The following is a 25,998-nucleotide window of genomic DNA, read 5'->3' on the forward strand; positions in this document are numbered from 1 at the left end:
CTTTCAATGTTCACGCGAAGAACATATATGAAAACTAAAATTTATGAACCAATAATGGTAATCAAAAAAATGCATTATAAATATTATAGTCTATTTCAGGGTTTCCCAAACTTTTTCAGCGACGGAACACTTCGCAAATTCGAAAATTTTGGCGGAACACTTAGCTTATTTTGATGTACCCAACTTCTAGGTACTAAAATCTTAGCCTTCATTATGAAGTAGAATATGTTCATTCTTTTAATTTACTCCAAATTTTTGTGAAATATCTGTTTAGGCTCCATGGAACACCTATTTTGGATTCGCGGAACACCAGTGTTCCGCGGAACATAGTTTGGGAAACCATGGTCTATTTATTTTCAAGAGTCAGGCGCGATAACATCATTTAACGCATAATCAAAATGTACTTTTAAATATTTGCTCTGTGATTGGTCGTTTTCAATGAATCTATTGATCTTAGGGCGAACGACCAATCACAGGGAAAAAATTTAAGAGCCTGTTATGATTACGCGTTAAACGATTTTATTGCGCACTGACTCTTGAAAATATATAGACTATAGATTTAAATTCAGAAAACAGCTACATAATTATGAAATTAGATCTGCCAATGATTTACGCATCCCTCAAGCATTTTCTGTGAAGTTTGGCATTGATTCTTTAAAATATATTGCATTTAAAATCTATAATGGTTTACCAAAATCATGCAACTTTAATCAAATAAAATTAAGTCAATAAAGAATACATATATCATATCATTATATACTTTTTATTTTTATTTTCCTTTTACTGTGCTTTTTATTTGTTTCTTTTAAATTTAATAATAAATATTTTGAGTGTAGGTACATATAATATTTTTCTAAATGTATACGTATTATCTTATATATATTTATAATTTTAATGTATCAAATTGTAACGCCAGAATGAGTTATTTCTTACTAAATAAATAAATAAATAAATTCTTAAAAAAAATATATAAGGTACAACCAAATTCGTCATTGAAACCCCTTTTTTAAATTTAATGACGACTTTTTACATCACGCCTGTTATGTATGACATATAATTACGACGTCTTTAGGCATCATGACCGGTTAAGAGGTTAAAAACTACAGTAAAAATGACAATTTGTCTTTCTTGTAATTAGAGAAAATGTTTCCCTTTACTTAAAATTCAATGACGACTTTTTACGTCACGCCCATTATGTATGAAATATAATCACAACGCCTTTATGCATTATGCCCAGTTAAAAGGTTAAATACTACAGTAAAAATGTCAATTTTTCTTTCTTATAATTGAAGAAAATGACTAAATATCAATAAATATAATATAAGGTACGACACAATTCGTCATTGAAAACCCTTTTTAAAATTCAATGACGACTTTTTACGTCACGCGCCTTATGTATGAAATATAATTACACCGAATTTAGGCATCATATGCCCTGTAAAGAGGTTAAATACTATAGTAAAAAAGAATTAAGAAAATGTTATATATCCATATTAATTTTTAAGATATTGTTAGACTATTTTTCCCAGTAATTATTTATTTACCTGAATCGTAATTATTATAATTTAGGCAATTACTGTTTTTTAACAGATAAATAACACCTTCATACACCTCAGTTTTTGGTATTAATGTTATTAATATAATAAAGTGTGCAATGCATGAAGTTGGTCGCGATTAAAAAATAAATGTAAATAAACAATACTGTAGAATATGAATAAAAAAACATACTAACATGGAGAATCAACGTACAGCGTCTTGCATATAGACGAAACAGATGTCAGAGCGATTGAGCAATGTAACTTCTAGAAAACTAAAAAATCAGTCCTGATATACGAATCACAATGTGACGTTGGCACTATTTATCCTACAAGCATGAGATGTAGATTCTGAAAAGGAAAAATAATAGTTTTTTAGTATTATTAACACTGGAAATAATGGCGTCAATCGTTCACATCTTACACCCTTCCCCTTATTTTTCGACGTGATTCATCATTGAATGAGCTTAAGTCGTAAATTTTGGGATAATCAGCTTCTGAACTGAGCCGAAGGTCACTAGATAATGCATTTTCCACACTCGCCCGCTCATACGACTAACAATCAGCGTGTTTGTACAACGTATTATAGAACAACAGGGGTTCAAGCGTGTGCGGTTGGACGGTGAGGGGAGAGGGGTGCGACGAGGGGAGTTCATGGGGTTTCTCGGTGACTCACGTGTGCAATAAACACCCCTCAGGTGTGTTCAAATTGCGTCGCACTTTTGAAGAATTAAAGGGCAACGACTCTTAAGAGAGAAGATAATTAAGTTGAGGAACAAAAATAAAATAATTCGTGTACTTTAGGAGCACATGTGACACGCGTGTGTTTTATGTATGCGAGTAGTTTCTTATGGCGTTGAAAAGCAAACCACTCTAACTGAACCAGTCGTGAGAATAAATCATAGTCAAACAGGGACGTAATTTTGGACCCCCCTCCTCCTTGAATTTGGCTAGAAAAATGCAAGTCATTTAATGAAATACATACTATGAATAATAATGAAATTGAAATATTAAAAAAAATCCACTGATTGACAAATTTTACCCCCCCCCCTCATGAAAAAAATATGAAATGACGTTACTGATTCTAAACCAGAAATTCTCGGGCTATGCATTAAATAAAATACAACAAAAAAACAGTCTCGAAAATATTTTTTTAAATATGTTATTTTAGTGAAATCATATCGGAATACATTTTCACTAGTAGATATATATTTTTACCAGTGAAAATATAATAACTGATGGGGTGCTAGTAAATATGATTTCAATATACTTATTATTATTTATTTACTTACGATGTACAAATGACAGTGAATGTGTATTTTTCAGTGAAGTAATATTTTCACCAGTGAAGTCTAAATATATTTTCACCAGCAGATATGAGGCGTAGTCGGTACGAAGGGCGAAGTCGACATTTGACTATTTTGAGAAAAAACGCGATTATCGTTTTTAGTTTTGTGCGAACTTACACGAAATTGCATGGTAATGTCACCCCCAACAAACTGGCGCTCAAAATGCATCACCGTAAATTAAATTTATAAATTACAATTTTTAATTTAATTAATTAGATGAATTTTGTTTATTCAAATATACAACAGACAAAAACAACAACTAATAACCTAATATTAAAATGTATCTAATTGAATTTTATTCAATTTTCCGGACTTAGTACCGGCAAGCTGAACGCTAAAATTAAACCGATAAATTTATAAATATATGAATATCTAAACCAAAAAAGACGAACAGTTTTTATATAAGCGTAACCATAAAGAGAAGATTCCGTTTATTGAATAAGAAAAATTGATAAATGTCGACCGACAACGCCTCATATATACAGTTACCCCACCCCCTCCAATAACACGGTAAATTGAGGACGTGCTATTTGGGGGCGTGTAATTGGGGAGACTATATTTTTTCAATATTTACGTACGAATCAAGTGAGTATGGTGAGATATCCTCCTTTTGGCTCACTTACATATTAAGTAACGAGCACCCTAATAGAACGTTCCCAATTTACCGTGTTATTGGAAAGTCTACTGTAATACTACTGGCGAGAATATGATTTAACTGATAGGCTCTAGTAAAACTATATGCTGCGCTAAAACGTTTATGAAACTCTATTTGACAGTTGCGAAATGTCCATTTGATATTCAAACCCAACTGTCACTGTCGCAGTGGGAACGCTCGGTAACGAGCGTACCCACTGTCCACTCCGATACGATTTTATTGCTTTTGACGTGGATTTTTTATTTCTGAGAAATGTTTTTTGCGCTCTCCAATTGGGTAAAATTCGGTTTATGAACGCTAGATTAACGAGCGTGCCCACTGCGACAGTGACAGCACGATTTTACTGCTTTTGACGTGGATTGTAAATTAAATTAAATCTCTTGAATTTGGCCAGAAAAATACATCTGTTTTTTAATGAAATTGAAGTATTACAAAAACAACTACTTTTGCCCTCCTCTGGAAAAAGCTGAAATCCTGTCCATGTAGTCAAATCAAATCATGTAAAATAAAAAATGATAAGAAATGTATATGGGGACCTGCAGCAGCTCATACTAAAGAAAATAAAATAATATGAGAGCTTTTTAAAGACACATAAAAAATGTCGAGAAACTGTTTTGTTACGGTGTGAGATGTTTTCGTCTTATGCAAGCCTGGAATTACAATATATAATATTTTAAGAACGGAGGCAATTTAGAGAGTATTGAAAAGTCGCAGTAAGCTGACGGCATTACAATAAGAAGACGCTTCTCTCGTGCAGTTGACGAGCTCTACTTCCAAAAATGCAAAGATGCCCGAGGGGACGGGACAAATTGCTCAATTTACCCACCGTCACTCAAAAAAATCCATACTTGCGTGACAATGATTTACAGTCAATGCGGGACACACATACCAACTCCGAAGAACGTGGTCACCGAAGGGGCAATCAAGCAGTAATAAATCGTAATAAATTGCGACTTCCGTCGAATCGAAAGCGTGGGTTCGCGAAAGTTTCCGGCGTTGTTCTGGTATCGACGCTCCACTTCTGGTAGGGCAGGCCCTATATTGCTCGGATGGTAAAACTACAAAAACTCTCGATAAGATCTTTCATTCAAACGCAAACTTGGCGGCATAGCCTTTGACCTTTTATATTTGAGCGACGTTGACGTGAATGAAAAGCGAAATGCGTTTGAATGAACTCAGCGATTCACCCCCCTTCGTAATAACCGGACGATTTTTATAAGGGATAACAATGATGTCGTTGACTCCAATAACTGTTGCACAATGACTATTTTTCAATTGAAACTTAGATATAGTATATTTATTTTTAAATCATCAAAACATTGGTCGAGCACCGTGAGGACTGTACCTGTACGTATAAATACACAGGGCAGTATTGCTTTGTTGCTGTCGAGATTTTCCCAGTCACTATTGTTACACCTAGTTATACATGTATTATTTATTATAATATTTTTCATGCTTTGAGTATCTTTTAATTTTATTTATTTCTAAAATTTATTTAAAAAATGATTTATTTGTTCTATTTCAGCCCTGTGCTCAAGATTTTAGAAGCTGTGGATCCGTAAATTGCGCAACACCGAGCATTTTATAAGAACAATGTTATAGTCAAATCATAATTTGAACTTCGCAATAAAGAAAATAAATATGCAAAGAAGAATAAAAAACTGTATAAGTTTTCATCGTTTTCAGATAATGCACAATTTTACTGCAGGGTCCGGGTGTTTAACCTACTTGTTTTATATAGCCACCCCTAGAAAAATATCCACTATGAGCGCCCGTATAAGATACTTAACCGCAAAGACGTTCTTCTGCGTATCTTCATTTCTCAAGTTCGCAGCGCTCATGAAGCGCCTTTTGTTGCTACAAAGTATGCCAAGAAAAATAAAATAAGTGTACCAAATCCAATAGAAATCAGACTATTTGATTACAAGCAATAAAAATGTGCAGATTATAGCCATGCCTAAGAGTACAACGTGAAACGAACGAAAATGCAAGAAGTACAATTATTGCAGAATATAAGAAACTGATGCAGAAAACTACATATTTCAAGAATATTACTGGTAAGGAAAGATCCATCTTTACTGCTTCGTACAGAGTAGCTTTAAAGTTAGCGAAAGCAAAACACATTTTTAATGACGGCGAAATAGTCAATAGCGAAATTTGGAGACTTCATTTCAGCTAAAAAGTTCGAAACAGTGGCATTATAAAAAATCAGCAAATATCGGAATGAAAATGACTGGAGCGCTTTTTAGTCATTTGAAAAGAAATACCCACATTTCCAAGACAATGCCAAGTCTAACACAACTTGAAGACTGATATTACCAACCAGTTAGTGGTCGTTCTTTTAATATTACAATAAGTAAAAAAACTAATAATGAAAGCATATCTAAACCGAATTTTGACCAATAGGAGAGCGCAAAAAACAATTATCCCTTCTCAGAAGTCAAAAATTCACGTCAAAAGCAAAAAAATCGTGCCGGCGCCGTCGCAGTGGGAACGCTCGTTACCGAGCGTTCCCACTACGACGGCGCCGACACGATTTTATTGCTTTTGACGTGAATTTTTTACTTCTGAGAAGTGATAATTGTTTTTGCGCCCTCCTATTGACCAAAATTCTGTTTGAATACACTTGCTTTCATATCAGAAGTCCGTAGTAATATCGGTAAAGATATCATATTTTTAAAACATAGTGTAATATCGAAGTGCAGACTAACTATGGAGCAATATGCGAGATGCGACATTTGTCTGTACTACTTCTTCCGTTTATTTTCCCCTGGCAAAACAAATGATAAATATAAAAAAAAATTCGCAAACAATGGCAGATCACAAGAGCACCAGGAGATATGCAAACACTAAATCGAGTCATTACAAAAATCACTTTACAAATTCTTCCATAGAAAAACGACGGAAACAACAAACTACTCGCTCTGGAAAGCGACAAAAAACAAAACAACCTACGAATCACTTTCAGGCTTCCCAGACTGAAATTGAATAAGGAGTACATGAATATCTCGAAAGACAATTTATTCATCTCATAAAAAATACTTTCCATCAGCTGCATCAAACTCTTTTTATTCCTTGATCAATAAAATATATCTTAGGAATAAAATAAACCCACTTTACCGCTCACGCTTACAATAGGATCAAAATTTAATTTAAGAAAATTGTTTTAGCCCACACAGCAAGATGTTTTTTGATTGTGTTAATTTTTAACTTTCGTGATTGTTTCCTTGGATCGTTTTAAAGTTAATTACAATAAATAAAATAGCGAAACTCGACTCAATAAAATAAATATAACAAAGCAAACGTCTCAAATTCGATATGATGTGATTCTATAAACACACAGAATTGAGCAAGAATTCGGAGGGCCCCCATACTGAGATATCTAATTTCGGAACGCCTAGTTTCGTCCATCGTAGGAGAATAGAAAAAGGCGCTCTACAGAACCCGCACCGCTTTCTGCGCACAAAGAGAGCGATTACCAATTTGGTATCCTTTAAATAAATTCGCGTCCTCACTCGCTTTGATCACGAACGAGGACGCGATTCAGTAGTACGCAAATGGGATCGAGTGAGTCACACGACGACCAACTGGACACGACCGGACGGCGCACTTAGCGTTAAAAGGAAGAAGAGTGCAAAATTTCGGCATTGTCGTTTGAGAATCGTCATTGTAATGAGTTTTGATAATTGGGAAAAGGGCACGACCGAGGACAAAGGCGGGCGGGACTCGAGAGATGTCTTGTGTATGTTCGATCGAAGCCGAACTGAGGACCTCGTGTGTGTTAAATCGTTACGTGTTGACTTTGTGTTTGTACAATCCAGTTGTGATGATAATAAGCACGCTAAGGTTTTTTCCTTGTCTAAGGTTGGTATCTACATCTGTGTAAATAGCATAAAATATTAAAATTTTGAATAAATCAATATTGCGAACACAAGTCACTGAATAAGATATATACATTTACAACTTGAATAGGCATGTGTAAATACAGCAGATATAAATACGTGCATTCACCCAATTGAGTCAATATTGAACATAGATATCGTAATCTCTCTTTCATCGCGAGACGGAATGCGCCAAAACGATTTTCGCGGAGTTTGAAAAGAACCATATTAAAGTCACGATCTTATCAATAAGATAAAATGCTTAGTTATGAAGAAATAATAGAAACATTGGCAGTAAACGAAATATTTTTCGGTTACCAACTTATCTTAGTCCACAAACATTTCGGGGGCCAAAAAATATTTTGCACCTCGGATATTTTTAGATGCTGGTAAGAGCTTAAAAAATCAATTTTGATTGTATACCCCAAGCCTGTTTTTTTAAATTTAATTTTAAAAACATGAATTAATTCGAGGGCCGCCAGTTGGACAGCGCTGGTAGGAATCAGTTCAAACTGCATTTTTAGATAAAAACAAATACACGCAAGTTCACGTGATCGACGGTAACAGGGCATTACAAATATAATCACTTTAATTATATTTAACAGTATTAATTTAATAAAATAAAAGTAGAGCAAGGCAAGGATTTTAATAAATAAAACATACAACTACAACAATATTAAAAGGAACGATAAGATAATAATTTCGTCATCAACAAACCAATACTGCCCTGTGTGCGTACACGTACCGGAGACATCCAGCGCGGCGAACGACCAATCACAGGGCAGAAATTTAAAATGTTATGTGAGCCAACTTCAGTTTTCGAACTTTATGAATATTTTCGGATTTTTTTTATTAATCGAAGATTTGATGTATTTCACTAATTATGAAAAATAATATCAATTAAATGGCAGACATTCTTTTCGATGACATTTTAGGCGGTATCTCGACTATAATTAGGCGGATGTTGGTTTTTATGTACTCCAACGTTTTGGTTTGTCTGCGTAGACACGACGATTCTTAGTGTAACCCTACAAAAAATTGAAAATGCGTTAAAGGGAGCCATAAGAAAGGTCTAATGCCTGTACTACACTCTCTGGATTTTGGACAAGGTTGGCCATTCGCTCTCTCGCGTGTTAAATGACGAGAGTGAGAGAGATAATGATATGGTTTTTCGCAAACTGAAATAGAACGAGTAACTTGGTTCAATTTCAGTATGCGCGTAGGCGTCCTATAGTTAATACGCACGTTGAGCGCTGCATCGTGGTCACGTGGTCAAGTTATAATACCAAATGCTTATCGGAGACTTCAACAGACTCTTACTGACATCTTTGAATATTTTAGAGCACTAAAAGGGATTAATTATATTTTTGATACTATATTCTTCTAACAGATATCGTTATTATTTTTTTAATATAAAATTAAATAATTAGTGGTACTTGATTTTGTTAAAAAAAATCGTTTCGAATATCATTATGTATTTTTCTAGATCGGTTTATATAAATGTCACACCATAACGAATTCTTATTTAGAATCTATGGCGACAAATTCTAGGATAGTCACAGATGTGGTGTTCGTATTCTGAAGTATTATTTGTATGCCTAATGGCATTTTGCAAAAGCCGACAAAGATTTTGCGTAAATTGAACATTTACGACCGAAAAGTTTTCACTGATATTGTATTGGTGAGCGCCCACACAAACTTTTATAATTATCAGTAGCGTAATTTTAATAATATGACAATTTAAAAATTGCGATTATTTGGCACATTTTTCGATCGCGCGCAAATATGCCAGCTGGACATGACAGCAGCCGCCGTGCGGACGTCATTCACGCTCGGCGACCTCGGCCGACTTCAGTTGAACTTCGGTTCGGACAACTTCTAGAGAGTGTAGTGCAAGCATAAGAGCTACGAAAGCAGACGAATCGAAAATTCTGGGTCTTAGACCAACGCTTCCAGTCTTTTCAATTTCTTTCACTACTTTGCGAATTGTTCGCTCAGTAGAACGATGAAATTGGCCATAATCTTCTCGTACATTTCGATATAGTTCGTACAAAATTGTTATTTCAGTGAAAGAACAAAACAATTTTAGCACGTTGAGCGGTGGTTAAACAATCAATTTCGTAAACTGTTGTTGCAAACTAACATTTGACACTTTGAACACGCGTGATTATTGACAGTTGTCTGATTTACAGTGCTGCCACCATTGGAAAATCGAATTGGTTCACCCATATTCACTGACCCTTGAAAATAAATAGACTGATATATACGTATTAGGATTATGAATTATTCCAAGATTTTATAGGTCAGGTTTACTAAACATTTAAATACTGCGGTTTACGAATTTTTGCGCCCCCTCTCCGAATATTTTATATTTTTATAACGCAGCGTCGAAAATTGTAACATATTTTAGTAATAAATATATTTTTATATTTCTACTAAAATGTCTTGAATAATATAGATAAATTTGTCTAGTTACATTGATATTTTTATTGGCTTTGGACTGCAAACCGGAGTGCAAAAGAAAAAATACTATATACTGAACAACGCGTTTGCATGACTGCTATAATCCATGCATAAAATACATATAATACATGCATAGCTTTTGAATAAACAGCAACTAAATTATTTTTTAGTGTTGATGATTAGTAATGCGTTATAAATAACCTTCATATTATAAAAAAATAAAAAATGGAAGCATCTGGAAGACACATGCATTATAAGAACTGTAACATACGTTATATTCATGAGTAATACTCCATATATTGATGTTATCTAAATGCGTGGGAAAAGCACATCGTAAGATAACTAAATGGGAATGTATCAATCATACATGTTTATCGACGTCTGAGTTGCTTTTGAATGATAGTCTGAAAGAGTAGATAATATATTTTTGCCGAAGATTAATATTTTCAACATTTGTCGACGTAAAAATTAAAAAAACATTTTCCACCTTATCGCCGTCGATCTATTTCTGTAAATGTTTGCTCTCTCGATTATTGCACTCGGTCGCCAGAGGTTTAAAGCGCGCAAAAGGCTAGGAGAGCACTCGGTAAGTCGTAAATCGCTAAGCGAGGGGATAAGTTCCCGGAAACCGCTTCGTTATCGCGCTTTTCTATCGAGTGCCCCATTATTTCAATAAGCTTATGGGGGCACGCGGTGTTTACAAGGCGGTTGCCAAAACATAGTAAAGCGAAAAATGTTGACGACCCATATCCCGAAACACGATACACAAACTATAATATGTATAACTTCGAGAATACATATTTAGATACTCTCCTGGTAATCCAAAGTAATCGCATAATAATCTAGGTTTAGGTGGGTATATTTATCATCCTTTAATTAACAAGGTTCATTAAAAATAAAAAGCTTAACACGTATACCTAACATTAACGAATGGATTTTAGATATAAATTATACACATACAGTACTGTGAATAAGTCTTGGAACGGTCACCTACAAAATCTTAATTAGTTCAGAAAATTTTGAATTTGGATTTGTCCGTCCAGAGTACTCTTTTCAACTCCTTCATGGTGCAAGCATGATGTGATTGGGCCAAAAATTTTCTCTGATAAATATTCTTTCGAAGGCCACACACCCTTGAAGATTACCATAAATAGGGTTACTGAAACGCTGCATCACTCATTAAAGTCCATGGCCAGATCACCGCTTGACTATTTTCTTGACCTCGAAGATGAGAACACTAAATAGTTCTCCGGTTATTCATTGATCTTATTAGGTCTTCCACTTCTCGGACGGTCCTCGATTTGCGCTTTATTTTTAATAATTTTTTAAACAACCCCTACAAAAAAGGGATCGGCGTGCCAGTAGCTTTCAAAAATACGACTTGGCGCGTATTTTGTAGGTGACCGTTCGAAGACTTATTCATAGTACTGTTTTATGTTTAAAATGAATGTGTATTACTAGCGAAAATATATTTTCACTGGCATTACAGTGAAATTACAACGGAATACATTTTGACTGACAGATATATATTTACACTAGTGAAAATATATTTTCACTGACGGATGCTAATGAAATTATATTCTACTCTAAACTGTCATTTGACAGCCGTGAACCGACAATTTACGTGCATTAAAAAAAAACGTGTTTATGTTGATTCAAATACTATTTATCAGAATAATGCTTATTTTTGATATAAAATATTTTATTAATTGTTCGAATTAAAACATAAAACAATATATTTTTAAATGTAATTGTTAAGCTAACCAAACCCAACTTGTTATAAATCTAACTAAAGTCTTTGAACTTTCATTACGTCAAGTTGATTTTGATTACATTTGGGTCTGAACAGCAAATTTACGTTTCGCAACTGTCCAATTAGGTTTCAACGACATGTTAGAGTCAAAATGTTCCAAACGTAATACAATACAGTTTCACTGATTTTTACCAGTAAAATTATATTGCCACTAGTGAAAACACAATTTCACTGAAAAATAAGCATTCACTGTACCATATTAACTACATACGATTATCTACTTAATTATCTTGTTATTTTAAGGTAAAAAATCGCACAGCACTGCTAAATAATCCATGTCATTTAATTCATCATTTATTTATATATAAAAGTTGTAACCTAACAGGCGTAAGCCCAATGCGTTACAATGGGCAAATCTGTACCAACTGAATAAGTCTATCAAACATAATAAGTATTAACCACCAGACTGAATCGGTGACATGTATATTATTAATTATAAATTAATTTGTGCTATACAATTTATAATCAATAAATGTCACTGCAGCTGGGGGCGTTTTTTTAATAATAAAAATTCGAGTGCCCGCAAACTCAGAGTTACCAGTCAAATACGTTACGAACGATGTATAAAAAATCTTTTATTTCTATGCATATGATATTCTATATGATTTTTACACCTAATATGTACGACTTGATTAAAATTTATCATCACGATATTCATATGTGAGATTAGGAAAATCTAGGAATACCTAATCTGTGATGTTCGATTGGAATTATAATATTAAAATTATAAAATAATTACTAATTTATATCTCACATATACGAAGAAAAATCACATTTTTTAATTACACCATATTAAAGATATCTCACATGGTAATTGAATTTTATGAGACACTTGATACGAGTTTCAACCGAAATTTTATCCAATACCTCTTCATATTACATTACATGCGAAATGATTAATATGAATATAAAGATACTGACGAATTAATTGGAAATACACGCAGTGGACGAATTGATTCCGAATTAGCAATTATTTTTAATATACATAAAGTTTTCTCGGATTAGTGTGGAAATCGCCACGTATCCTAATTGCTAATGCACAATTCAAGACTATCAAACACACATCAGCAATCTAATTCACATTAGCAACGCCCACTCATTTTTACTGTTTTCCTCCTGATGATTTTTATATTTTCCAACACGTGAAAACCTTTCCACTCGTTTTATAAATCAACTCGTTTCCTAGAAGTCACAATAATTCAGACACGCAACATTCAAACAGCGCAAAATTTTATTGTTTTACGATCGAAGAAAATCTAAAAAAGAAAACCTACCTCTGTTACGAAGCGTAGGAACTTCGACCAAGCATCGTAGAAAGTCGACCTGGAACGAAACAAAAAAACAGACATTAGCAATCTAATTTTTATAACTTTACAAGCATTCTACTATAAATAGCTTTCCAATCAGATGTATTTCGTCTGACATGTTACCATATCCAATGGCTTCAGTCCACTACTTTACGTAATCATCATGTTCGTTTTTGGTTAGGAATGGATAAAATACCTTTTTGATAATATTCAGAGATTAAAACCGAGTTCCGAAGAGGTGGCATAGACGCCCCTTCACTTCATTATCAAGACTAAAGACGACCTCGATCCTTGAACTCGCTTTGACTACTACTCATTACTATCACTCGGTAGTCGTAAACATTGAAATTTGTGACGCGCAATGCGATGTCTAGTATCCGCGGTTCTGAATAAGTGTTTCAAATTTTTATAAACCAAGGAACACGCGCGCGTTCTTGTAACTGATTCCGTGACGTGCACAAATATCACACATGTTTTTACAAAAACTAAATAGTAAAATATCCGTCACTTGGAATAATACTTGTGGGTAATTAAAGAGTTATGAATTGCTTTGAATGGCATTTAAAACCGCATTCTATAAATATCAAATGTGAGTCAATGTAAAACTACAATGAAACGACCAACAAGGCAATTAACTTCTTGGGTCAATCAAAATTGATTTAGGCAACGTAATGAAAATCGCCGAAAATGATTCAATTGGTCGTGTTATCAGGTTCAAAGGAATAAAAATTTAAGTATTGTGTCAAGTTGTTTGCACTGCAGATTCAATAATGATTACTTTTATTAACAAAAAAATATTTCGTTTTAAGTACATATAAAATAATAATAACACGTATAAAAGCTGAAGCGATTTCGTATGTGAGTAAAAGGGTGGAGGACTATTGTCCTCCACATAGTTGAACAGATTTGCCGTATCTTTCTAAAGGCAAGTATGTGTATCAAATGCTACTTATTCAATTCATCTGTGTAACGTAGTAAATTCAATCGAACTACGCCTGGATGGCAATAGTCCTCCGCGCAACTTTGCATACAACTTATTACATGTTGTAACCTTTATCAGTCGAAAGGCATGTAAGTCATTGTCCAATATATTTTATATTTTCTGAAGCTACTTTAAACGACTTGATGATACATTTCCAGTATTTTATTTCATAGTTACTCAGAGACACTTCTATCAATATATTACGGAAAAAGATTTAATAATTCATTACCATTTTACCTGGAATTGACAAATTAATAAAATTCGTTGTAAAATCTGTTAATCAATTAATAGATTTTGGTAACAATTTTTTACCAGTCTGTGCCAGTCGCTCAAAACCTAGACGTGTGAATTGTTATCGATGGTTGACAATTTAAAAAGTATTGTTTTTATATTTACAATGTATTTTGGCAGTTGCGAAACGTATATTATCTGTTTAAACCCAAACCTATCCTAATAATTCTAAAACTAAGCATCGTTAGATCAAATCCAAAATATTTCTTTCAGGGAAAATAAGCAGGAAAGTGCAGACAGACGTCGCATCTCGCATTTTGCTCCATAGTTAGTCTGCACTTGAATATTACACTATAGCTATCCTTACCGAAATTACTACGGATTTCTAATATGAGAGTATTGATGAAGGTTTATTCAAACCGAATTTTAGTCAATTGAAGGGCGCTGTGCTTGTGTCTTGCGAAATTTATATTATTATCCTTATATTATTAATAACAGCTATAGCCGTATCAACTAATAACCAATAAAAAAAACTTTGTAATTGCCAAAATTTTAGAAATTACTCATATTTACGAGACAATATTTTATTTTTGCTATTCGATACTCGAATATTTGGAAGCTCTACTAGTGAAGTACCTGATGATAGTGACTCAGGACATAAACCCAGAGCATGGCAATTCCGGTTCAGACATGACAAGAATGCGATAACTCTGACGAAGACAAAAACGAAAGAGAAGATATTTTTGTAGGAAAAAATAAAAAAATAACACAATAAAGACATCCTAGTTTCATATTGCAAGCTAAAAAACAAAGCCGCACTGGACTAACCACAATGACGGTGTCGCAAAAAACAAGCATTCTATAATCGGAATAAAATCACAATGTTGACAAAACTTGTATATGAGCTTGTAAAATTATAATACAGCTATATATGGATTTTTGTTCGAACGGACCAAAGGTTTCGTATTTCGTAATTACCATATGTTTAATTTTTTATTGCAAAACTAATTTATATTAGTTATAAAAAATATATGACGAAAAATGGAAAATGGGGTACTGACGTCCCCCCATTCGGCCCAGACTGGGTCAAAGGGGGGACGGGGGTTAATGAAATTAACAAGTCTTGAATTTTGGCTTTTGCTAAGAAATATATCAGTATTTTGATAATTCTCATTATTACAAAACAAACTCATTATCGAATACGGTTCTCGCAAACTACAGATAACTATAAACAAGTCAAGTTCAAAGTATTACGTTATATAAATGATAAATAATATTTATCAACAAAACAATACATAAATTAATCATATTTTTATCAAAACATTCGATTTGTGTAATTAGAACTGAAGGTCCCGCCCGACAGCAATGTCCCGTCTACAATTATAAAGTATGATTTTTTTAGGTTTGTTTTTCAAATTAGCAACACTTTTTATCTTAACAGCTGATTTTTGCTCAGTTTGGTTGGCCATTTCACCACGAATTACGCCAGAACAACGCCTGCAAATTGTGCAAATTTATTAATCGTCGTTCAGTTCGCGAAAATTATCGTGCGCTACATCCATTTTACGATCGACATAAACGTCCATCCGAGTAAGTAATTCGAATAACCATGGATACTCATACTCTAACTGATAATAAGCACCCGCAGAGACGTCGTACAGTGCGCACCGAAGAAGTTGTTTCTGCTGTGGAGGACCCGAATGAGTCGATTCACCATCGTGCACAACAATTGGAGCTGTGTCCATCCACTTTATGGAAAGATCTTGGTCTACAAGCTTACAAGATCCAGCTCGTACAAGAATTGAAGCCGCTTGACCATCGTGTGCGTCGTACATTCGGTGAATGAGCCGAAAACTCTTGATCATAATTTTCACCACAAAAGCTTGTCCAGCGATGAGGCTCATTTTTGTTTGAATGGCCAAGTCAACTACTACCAACATTTGTAGTGAAGAATATACACAAGCCATTATTGAAACATATTACATCCACTGTTTGATGTACTTTATGGGCCGGTGAAATAATTGGTCCATATTTCTTTAAAAATAATACCGGCCAGAACGTTAGTCAATAGATCCATGATTACTGACTTTTTCGTTATCCAATTGAATGGCATTAATGTAGAAGTGCTTTGGTTTTAACAAGACATGACACACTGAGCGCGTCATAATCAATTTATTGAAGGAAACATTAAATTATCGCTAAATTGGCCGCCAATATCGTGTGATTTAACACCTTTGGATTATTTTCTATGAGGATATGTAAAGTCGCTAGTCTACGCCGATAAACCAGAGATGATGGACGACTTGGAAGCCAACATTCGCCGCGTTATTCCCGATATACGGCCCCCAGCTGCTCGAAAATTGAATGTGAATTATTTAATTTGAAAGTTCTATATCTCTAAAAAAAAACACCTTTATAATAGTTGATATCTAACTTGTGTGTCTTTTCGCAAACAACGCGTTCAAATGTTACATTGTTCCTGTGAGACTGTTGCAACTGCTATGCATTCCAGCCCCGTCCCTGTCCGATCGGGATAACAAGGAAGTGTCACTCCCACTCGAACACGAACGGGTCACGAAGAGGGAGTCTTCGTTAGCATGACAAAGGGCCCGAAACGCAAATCGAGCCCCAAAGGAACGAATTGAAAATTCGCAACAAAAGGAAGGTACGTGTGCATGTGATATTGTGCGCGATATACAAAAGCAAAAGCCGGCACACCTCTCCCGGGGGGTCCGGCACAGCATTGTTCCCCGGAGATCTTCGCTGAAAAATTAAACAGGACACGTGATTAAACACGGCGAATGTGTGCGGAACGTATACGCTTCGATTGTGTTATCTCGAAAGCAGAGATAGGACCGTCCAGAACGACTTTCGTCCAACACGCTACATAATGTAATACTTGAGGCGCGTTCACGTGACACTGAATGTCCATATTTCAGACATGCGACACAGCCTAAAAATACTTAAATCAATTTGATGTCAACGTCGGTTTATAAAGTTAATATATATGCAATATATTACATGGATTATGACATTTACATAATGTATGTATTAGATAAATACAATCTAGCAGGAAAATGCATCGACATGAGTGCATGCTTTGATAATATTATATCATTATGGATAAGCCTCAAAACAATGAATGAATAAATAATGCTATTTTAATTCATCGCGCGGGCGAGTCGAGTATAATAATAATTGATGCAAAAATTAATCCTCATAAAATCACCTTCACAATTTGAAAGATCGCCAATAACATTTACATTAGCGCTTGCGTATGATAGACACATTATAGACGTTTGAACCATCAAAGACGGTTTGTTCAAGTTTCTTGAGAATACATCCTTTGAAGTTCATCCCCCGTCCGGACACTTGGGAGAGGTTGACCTGAATTGTGCAGCCGCAACAACGTGTCAACGCCCTTATCTAAGCAGCGAACTATTATATTTTAATTTTCGGTTTAACTTTATGATTTTACCTAGTTTTATGCCTTTCGGTACAACTACGCCACACACTTAACTTAAGCTTTAGATGTACTACAAAACACGAAACCCACAAAAAGTCACTTAGGTCACTCCCCAGAGAGCAGTCGTGTCTATCCTGCGGATAATACTAATGTCCATAATGCAAAACATTATGAAAACACAATGGAGTGAGAACTAAAATAATTAATAAAAATATATGATAAAAAATAAACATATTACCTATCGAAAATTGGTCCATGGACCTAAACGGGGCACAAAGTGACCCCATTAAAATATTAAAGGTATTTAAGTAAAATTTAATATAAAGCATTATGATAAATAGCGTACATATATTATTCTCATTTAGCAAATGGAATAATTAAAAAAAATTGGGGTTCAAATATACCCCTCTCAGGAACGATTAGGCATACATACTGATAAAAACCTTTATTTTAATTCCTAGTTCCACTATCACGATGCACAAATCATAACTTTTATCAAATGATTTCCAATGTGATAAATTACCGAAACTTAGAAGACGATTTGTGCTGCTCGACATACATATTCTTATAACTTAAGCCGCAATGTAGGGTATTATTTACTTCCAGCTCAAATAAGGCAATTCAAACTTATTGTTAACTTAAGGTTAAGTTTTCACCGAGTTTAACAAGATTACGAACTTGGGCAATATATAGTTAATGTAACGTTTGGTATATAGCTTATTTTGAACCAAGTTGCATATATTAGTAATTAAATAAGACATGTGCAACCGATCTGTAAAAAATAAAGTGAAAGCTCATTTGCGGTGTCGCGTTAGTATTAGATTCAATTTTTTTATGACAAACGATAGCCGCGCAATAAACCGCAGTTGTGTATTGAATAACAAACGAGTAAAAAAACGTATTTTTTACTTTCGAAGATGACCTTCCTCAGCGGCCAAAGGCCGTCGGCATTTTTCCAGCATTTTAATTGCCTGCGATCTCATAGATGAATAATTCATCATTATCATCATCATCTCATTCATACGGCAGAGTGCCTTAATGTATGACGACATACGTGCGTGCTAATTCCGAGAGCACACGTGTAACCAACCCTTCCTCTCTCTCTCTCTTCGAAGACAAAGGTCAAAGTTCGAGGAGCTGGTTTTTGGAATTGCGCCAAAGAGCTACACAGTAACCCTTAATCGGTTATATGCGAACTACATAAGCGTCTGATGAATACATAAATGAAGAAAAAACGTAAACGCCATTGCAAACGGCGATCATATTTATTTTCGCTCAATTTGCATTCGAGAATTTGTGGTGAAAAATGGTAGGGGTCGGCAGTTTCACGGATCATTTCGCGCGAGAATTAAGGGCGCAAATGAAGTGTGAATTTTCAACGAAAGAAAGTCAGGTAGGTTCATTATAGAAGTATGTTGATCGAATCAATGAGAAAATTCAACAATGAAGCGTTGAGGTAAATAATATAAAAACAAAAACACATACCACGTTTATTTCCAGGAAGAACACACTAGTTTATACCTAATCCTAATTCTAAAGCAGAAAATATTATGCATTAAATAAAATACAAAAAAAAAGTCTCGACTCTAGCCAGAAAATATTTTTTTTATGTGTCATTTCAGAGAAATTATATCGGAATACATTTTTACTTGTAGATATACATTTTACCAGTGAAAATATAATTTATCTGGTAGGTGCTAGTAAAATTATATGATTAACTTAACATACTAAATCATTATTTATTTATATGCGATATTCGAATGTTACAGTGAATGTGCATTTTTTATATTTTCACTAGTGAAGTCCAAATACATTTTTACCAGTAGCAGTACTAGCGAAAAAATAATTTAACCGATAGGCGCTAGTTAAATTATATGCTGCTCTAAAATGCCTATAACACTATTTTGACAGTTGCGAAACGCCCATGATCTGTTCAAACCCAAACCTAACTTAATGAAAGTTCTAAAACTTTCATTAGATCAAGTCCAAAATATTTTTCTCAGGTGAAAATAAGCGGGGAAAATACGTACAGACGTCGCATCTCGCATATTGCTTCATAGTTTGTCTGTGCTTCGATATTACACTATGTTTTATAAATATGATAATTATCTTTACCGATATTACTACGGATTTCTGATATAAGAGTGTTGGTCAAAGTATATTCAAACCAAAGTTTAGTCAATAGAAGGGTGCAAAATCATTTATCACTTCTCAGAAATCAAAAATTCACGTCAAAGGCAATAAAATCGTGAACGTTCAGTAACGAGCGGTCAAAGATAACGTATTCTCTTTGCATAAAAAACTCTTCTTAACTAACTTTTCTTTAAAAATATAAGTGACATTTTTGTCTTGAGGCCCGGACTCGTTGTTTTCCTAGGGCCCGGATTCACTCTCGGAGGACCTATCATTGAGTGACGCATTTTATCTCTTATTATCATTGATACATTATTGTAGATTATATTACAGACTATGTTTATAAAGTAATGTTTCTTCATGTGAACTAGATATCTAAAGGGTTTTATTGCTTTTGACGTGAATTTTTGACTTCTGAGAAGTGATAATCGTTTTTTGCGCTCTCTTATTGGTTAAAATTCGGTTTATATGTTCTTCAAAAGTCGATTTATTAAGTCTAGAATATGAATTAGAACAGAAATAGTTTAAAAATATGGTTTATTTACTAGTAATATGCTTTGATATTTTAAATATTCGAAAATAATGTAATTACTCCTAGGGACAAGCCGTATATTAAATCCGTTAGTATTCACCGCCGCCGCTTCCGGAGTTAGCATCCAAGAAGCAGTAAGATTTATACTATAGCGCTCGCTGATTAGGACGCAGCAAACTAAATCCAGCATCTAACAACCCTTTGCCGTAAAAACCCTTTTAATAATGCAGCGCCTCTTGTTGCGGCAGCGAACCTCTTGAAAGATTGATATTGTATCCTAGGAAGGAGATCAACAAGTGTTTTCATTGGTTCTCTAATACAACAACCACACACATACGTGCGCCGGACAATAAAAAAGAGAAAGTCGTTCGAAGGGTTAAGGGACGACGACGCGCATTTCAATTCTTACATCGAACTGTATAATTGAAACACTCGATTTAAACGCAAAATAGTGCCTAGGATAATTCAAGTGTTTAGGGAAAACGAGAAGTAGACAGGAATTAAATATTAATCAACAGTGCGTCGGAGGGATATCAACCCTCTGGCGGAAAATGCTCGAGGGGCGAGGTTGACCCTGCAAAATGCAATTTTATAGCCAAAGGGAAGCTAAGGGGCGGAAAGACTAAACAAGCAATTTGCCATTTTACCTGCGCTTAATGATTTCAAATTTGATTGCTTTGGAAAGACATAATTTAATCACTAATGTGACTTAATATTTTTTAACTCGGCTTTTTTTTATTGTCAAAGTAAATATAAAACGCTAATACAGTAGCGAATGCAAACGGAAAGTACAAGTTTGATATATCAATAGCAAACACAGACAAAATAATTGGGATTGCTTGGTTAATTTAATTTTAATTATTAATGGTTATTCAATATCACCAGGCGCGTACCGTGAGATACTTTTCCTTTCACTCGCTCGCGTGTTAAGTGACGAGGGTGAGTGAGAGATAAGAGCGTGCGTTACATGCGTTCCAAACGCCCTTATCTCTCACTTACTCTCGTTACTTAACACGCGAGCGAGCGAAAGGGAAAGAATCTCACCATACGCACCTCAATATCACCAGTCAATATATGCCATTAATCAAATTAAAAAAACTTATTTCAGAAATATATAGGAAACTAATAAACAAATAAATTATAAATATATTATAACAATCTGTATTGTTTAGCAAGTTATTCATTAATATATTATTTAAAAAATATGTACTATTCAAAGTAAAACGACGTTTGTATACGCGTTTTATTTCTTTCAAGATCGAAGCCTATATATCCGGAACCGACTGTGCGTTAACATAAAAAAAGTAAACTATCACACTATTAGTATCGCTTTCGGTGTAAATTTACGTGTTTTACAGAAGCGCCGTAGAAAAGCGGTGTTTACGCAACGAGCGACAACGTAAACATTTCTAAAAAAAAAATTAACTTCTCATTTACATTTCTGTTTACAAAATGTTTTATCTGTTTCGATTGCTTACACGCCGCGTAAACTGTCAATGAATTGAAACACGTTTTCTAATGCAAAATATTATAAATCAAATTAACTGATAAAATATTAATATTGTGCGTTGTTTCAATATATCGATGATCTCTATATATTGATAACTAAAACTTGATAGAAAAATAAATTGGTGCATTAATAAAAATAATCTAAATAAAACAAGACTCGTGTTTTAACAATTATTCTAGTCATAATCTTGAAGAGCGAATCAAACATATTTGGTTCAACATGTGCGATATAGAAACGCACAATTTAATGGCTTTCCCCTACTTCTTTCACTTGACCTACACCTGGAACATCTCCCGCTGCCCATGCAGTCTTTAAATATTTATTTTTTATTTACTTTACGTGAAAACCAGTCGATCGTAGTATCAGAAATTTCGTTCCGATTTACGCGTTATTTCCTAGTATCGTAACTACCACATAAATCGAGGGATGAGTGTAGAGGACTTGTTCGAACTCAAATGGAATATAATTATCCTAACTGGTAACAAAATTAATTCACGTATAATTTAATTAAAAGTATATTTAAATTACAAATGAATAAGATTGTTCTTTATGCTAATTATTGTCTCGCATCGGTACATACAAATCTCATCAAGACTTCGTGGTCCATAGCATATGTGTCATAAATATACATAGATATGTACATAATAAATTAGTAATTAAATTATCGATGATCAAATACCGGCAGGCAATACAAGTGGAAATAGTGTTGTTTATTTATTTAAGCTCTTCCTATCACATATTAATTATCGTTTTAGTCATGTGCGTATATCGTTTTAGTATTGTGTACACGTAATGCAATATTTTTAGCGCTCGTTCCTTTGGCTTATTATTAGCTGATCGTCAATGTGCCATTAAAATTTAACGGTGGGTAATTTTCATGAAAAACATAACGGTGGTACTCTTTCAAGTGTTCCATTAAGCTGCCAGAAGAACGTATAAAATATTTTATACTTTAGAGGCATTTAAATTTCTTGATTAGAATGAAATTAGCTTTTTTAATAATAATAAAAAAAAAAGATTCTATATGGGTTATTTTTTTTAATTTCAATTTACGCCTTCAGTATTGCAAACAACTTTAGATCACTGCGGAAGTAATACGTAGTAATCGTTTAATAATTTATTGTAAACATTTCGTAGCTACATGACGGATTGCGTTACAACGAAGTCAACACAATCAACAACCAAGAAATTAATGATACGCCATACTGAAATTAGTGAATCTATTTCGGCAATTATAAACTATGCACGACCTATTTCGAGTTTATTTTAATTATTCATGTGTGAGATCATGAAAATCTAGGAAACCCTAATCTTGAATTATAAATATATAATAATCACTAATTCCGATCTCCGATATTTATCCGATATGGAGCAATATTTTAGTCACCGACCTATATATACCGCTGTTCTATCGCGCTAATGTGAAACCGTTTCATCGAAATAATATTAAATTTATTCTTCGGTGCCGTTAATGATATAATACATTTAATAACCGCTTTATCGTAGCACGATGGTAAAACAGACCACTATACAGCAGCTTTTTAAAATAAAAGTAGTATCATAAAAACGCTATACTTTTTTTAGATAGCTTATGAATCGTTAATGCTGCATACCGTTCACATTGATTGATTTGTTATTATTTAACACTAATAAAGTAGTTACACCCCCCACTCCCTTTATTCTTGTTTTTTTAATGACGTGGCCAACACATGTACGTGCACCGCGGGCCGGTTAGGTGCCGGCCGGCGTATCCCGAACTCGGCAAGGAGCGGAGAGAGGTTCGGGAGGCTTTATATCGATCCCGCCACGCCCTGCCCGGGCACTTCCTCCCCCGGGCGCGTCCCGCAGCCTCCGCCGCGCGTCTTCTTCCTCACTCTGGCAAAAATACGCGCCATAATCGCCCCCGGTGTCAAAGGTGCACGACGCCTGGCTGCACTCGCGACTCCTCCGAGATTGCGCTCCCCGTATGCATGCACCTGTAATTTAGGCTCGGACCGGCGCGGCGTCTCCGCAGCGAGAGCAATCTGCATCAGGGGTCGATGTCAAAGGTCTCGGATGCGAGAGAATGTTTCCATAGCGTAACGGAATTAATTAAAAAATACTTTACTAGTCATTGCATTTTGATATGAATTTATTTCAAACAAATAAATAAATAATCATTAATTAAATGGCTCGAGGGCACTGTGCGCTTTGCATAATCACTTCCTCGAACCTGAAAATGATGCAATCGACTCTCTTGTGATTTTGACCAATAGGAGAGAGCAAAAAACAATTATCCCTTCTCAAAAATCAAAAATCCACGTCAAAAACAATAAAATCGTGACGTCGCGCAATGGGAACGCTCGTTACCGAGCGTTCCCATTGCGACTTTCATTATATTGGGTTTTGGTTTCAACAATAAATAGACGTTTCGCAACTGTCAAATTAAATTTCATATGCATTTTAGAGCATCATATAATGCATCTAGGTTAGTCATACGAACAAGGGGATATTCATCATCATTGTTGTCGTATTCGTTTACTGTTTGATGCTTTGAATTAATGACTTCAAAAATTGCATCTACAGTTTTCATTTTAATTTCAATATGCAACAATCTACTGTTAAAAACTCAGGATAGTCGGAACTTGTAAAACCTCTTCAAATTAAATCTATTGTCCTAATTAAACAGAGTGGTGTCCCAGATAATCAAAGTAAATTACTATATGTTTCCTTATTTAGTTTCTGTTCCTTGGGATTTGGCCCAAATAGAACCCGTTGTTCGATTAAAGGGAATCAACCGTATAACCCAATGAAAAGTAGCTGGTAAGAAGAAGCACAACTCGGAAGTTTCGAAAGATATTGCCAACTAATTAGCAGCGCTTGTTTGCAAGAACATCTGCATCAGAGCGGTCTAGCCATTTACAATGTTTATGAATACAGTATGTAGTACCATTGTATGTTTTATTATTATATCAAAATTAAATATGTGGTATTGTCGGCGAGCTTTGGACCCTGCCCATACTTCTACGAAATGCATAAAAAATATATGACTGTATCGAAAACGCACGCCAGTTCCATTTCCAACGAAATTCTTGCACATGAATATTTTAGATTAGCACATTACCCAGGTGGAAACTTTACATAATTGTATTACACGGGCCCGGATTCACCGTAAAAAAGGTCCCTAAACTGCAAATAAAAAAAAAATGTTAAGCAGTAAATAGTATTTTATCAAAAATAAATAGATATCCCTCTGTAATCCCCACGAATTTAAGGATTATATACTATTTTTGTAACGCATTAGATTACTTTAAACATACATCAACAATCATACTTTTAATTAAAATTTTATATTTTTTATTACAAATTTGACTTTTAATATATATATAAGAAACAATTATGGTCCATCATTGTTAGCATTAGCTTGCCTAACAAACTCGTGCAAGAGGAGCGTTCTCAAGCGCCGACGACCTGGCCGCGACGATCAAGAATAAGGGACGCGATCGCGAATCTATAAGGACATACATTTTTAGTTTAAATTATATTACTATTTATCATTTTATGTAAATTGGTAAGAAAAATCCATATGTTCATATTGTCACTTTTATTCCTTCCTCCATATAATATAACAAGATGCTATATGGCTTACGGATATCATTATAATAAATAAAAAACTAAAAGAGTGGCATATGATATAAGGTCCCAAATGTAGGATTAAGCTACTTAGTGGAAGGAAAAATAAAAGGTAAAAGCCGAATCGGAAGATAAAACCTGACCCAGTTTAGGAGCGTAAATGGACCAACTAAACGCTTAATACCTTTATATTCAGACTTGCTGATAGTAGTCGGCGGTAGCATTCGATTTCAAAAAAATACATAAGGTTGTAATTATACATATTAAAAAACTACACATGCAGTCAAAACGCTCGAGTCGCTTCAGAAAGTAAAGCAAAAAGGGGCTTTAAAAATTCTTGGCATACGCAACGAAGATAGGGAGGCGGAAAATCGGAAAACTTTTTTCGAGTGTCGCGTGACCCCGAATCGCGCGCGGGTTGGTGACCCCCGCCGCACGTGAACATAGTGTACGTTCAGTATTTCAGATGTAGTGTATAAAATTGCCGGGCCGCCCCTGCATAGCGCAGCCCTAGTACGTTCATTCACGC

At 34.6% G+C, this 25,998-nt stretch overlaps 1 protein-coding gene across 3 annotated transcripts in view; it reads right to left on the reverse strand.

Moving 5' to 3' along the window:
• The window catches only part of tty (tweety), a 49,636-nt gene that overhangs the window by 10,155 nt on the left and 13,483 nt on the right, over nucleotides 1–25,998 (reverse strand). The window contains exons 2-3 of one of the 3 annotated variants that reach the window (XM_088202104.1): nucleotides 12,971–13,019; nucleotides 1,733–1,886 (exon numbers count right to left, since the gene is read on the reverse strand). The gene's annotated coding sequence lies outside the window, so the exon portion shown is untranslated. Of the gene's footprint in view, nucleotides 1–1,728; nucleotides 1,887–12,970; nucleotides 13,020–25,998 lie in introns of all 3 variants that reach the window. The other 2 variants (XM_088202105.1, XM_088202106.1) reach the window with 2 other exon arrangements.

Source organism: Plectrocnemia conspersa, unplaced genomic scaffold (genome assembly GCF_051122295.1).
Source record: "Plectrocnemia conspersa isolate PC_06_02 unplaced genomic scaffold, ASM5112229v1 ptg000013l, whole genome shotgun sequence".
Taxonomy (NCBI): domain Eukaryota; kingdom Metazoa; phylum Arthropoda; class Insecta; order Trichoptera; family Polycentropodidae; genus Plectrocnemia; species Plectrocnemia conspersa.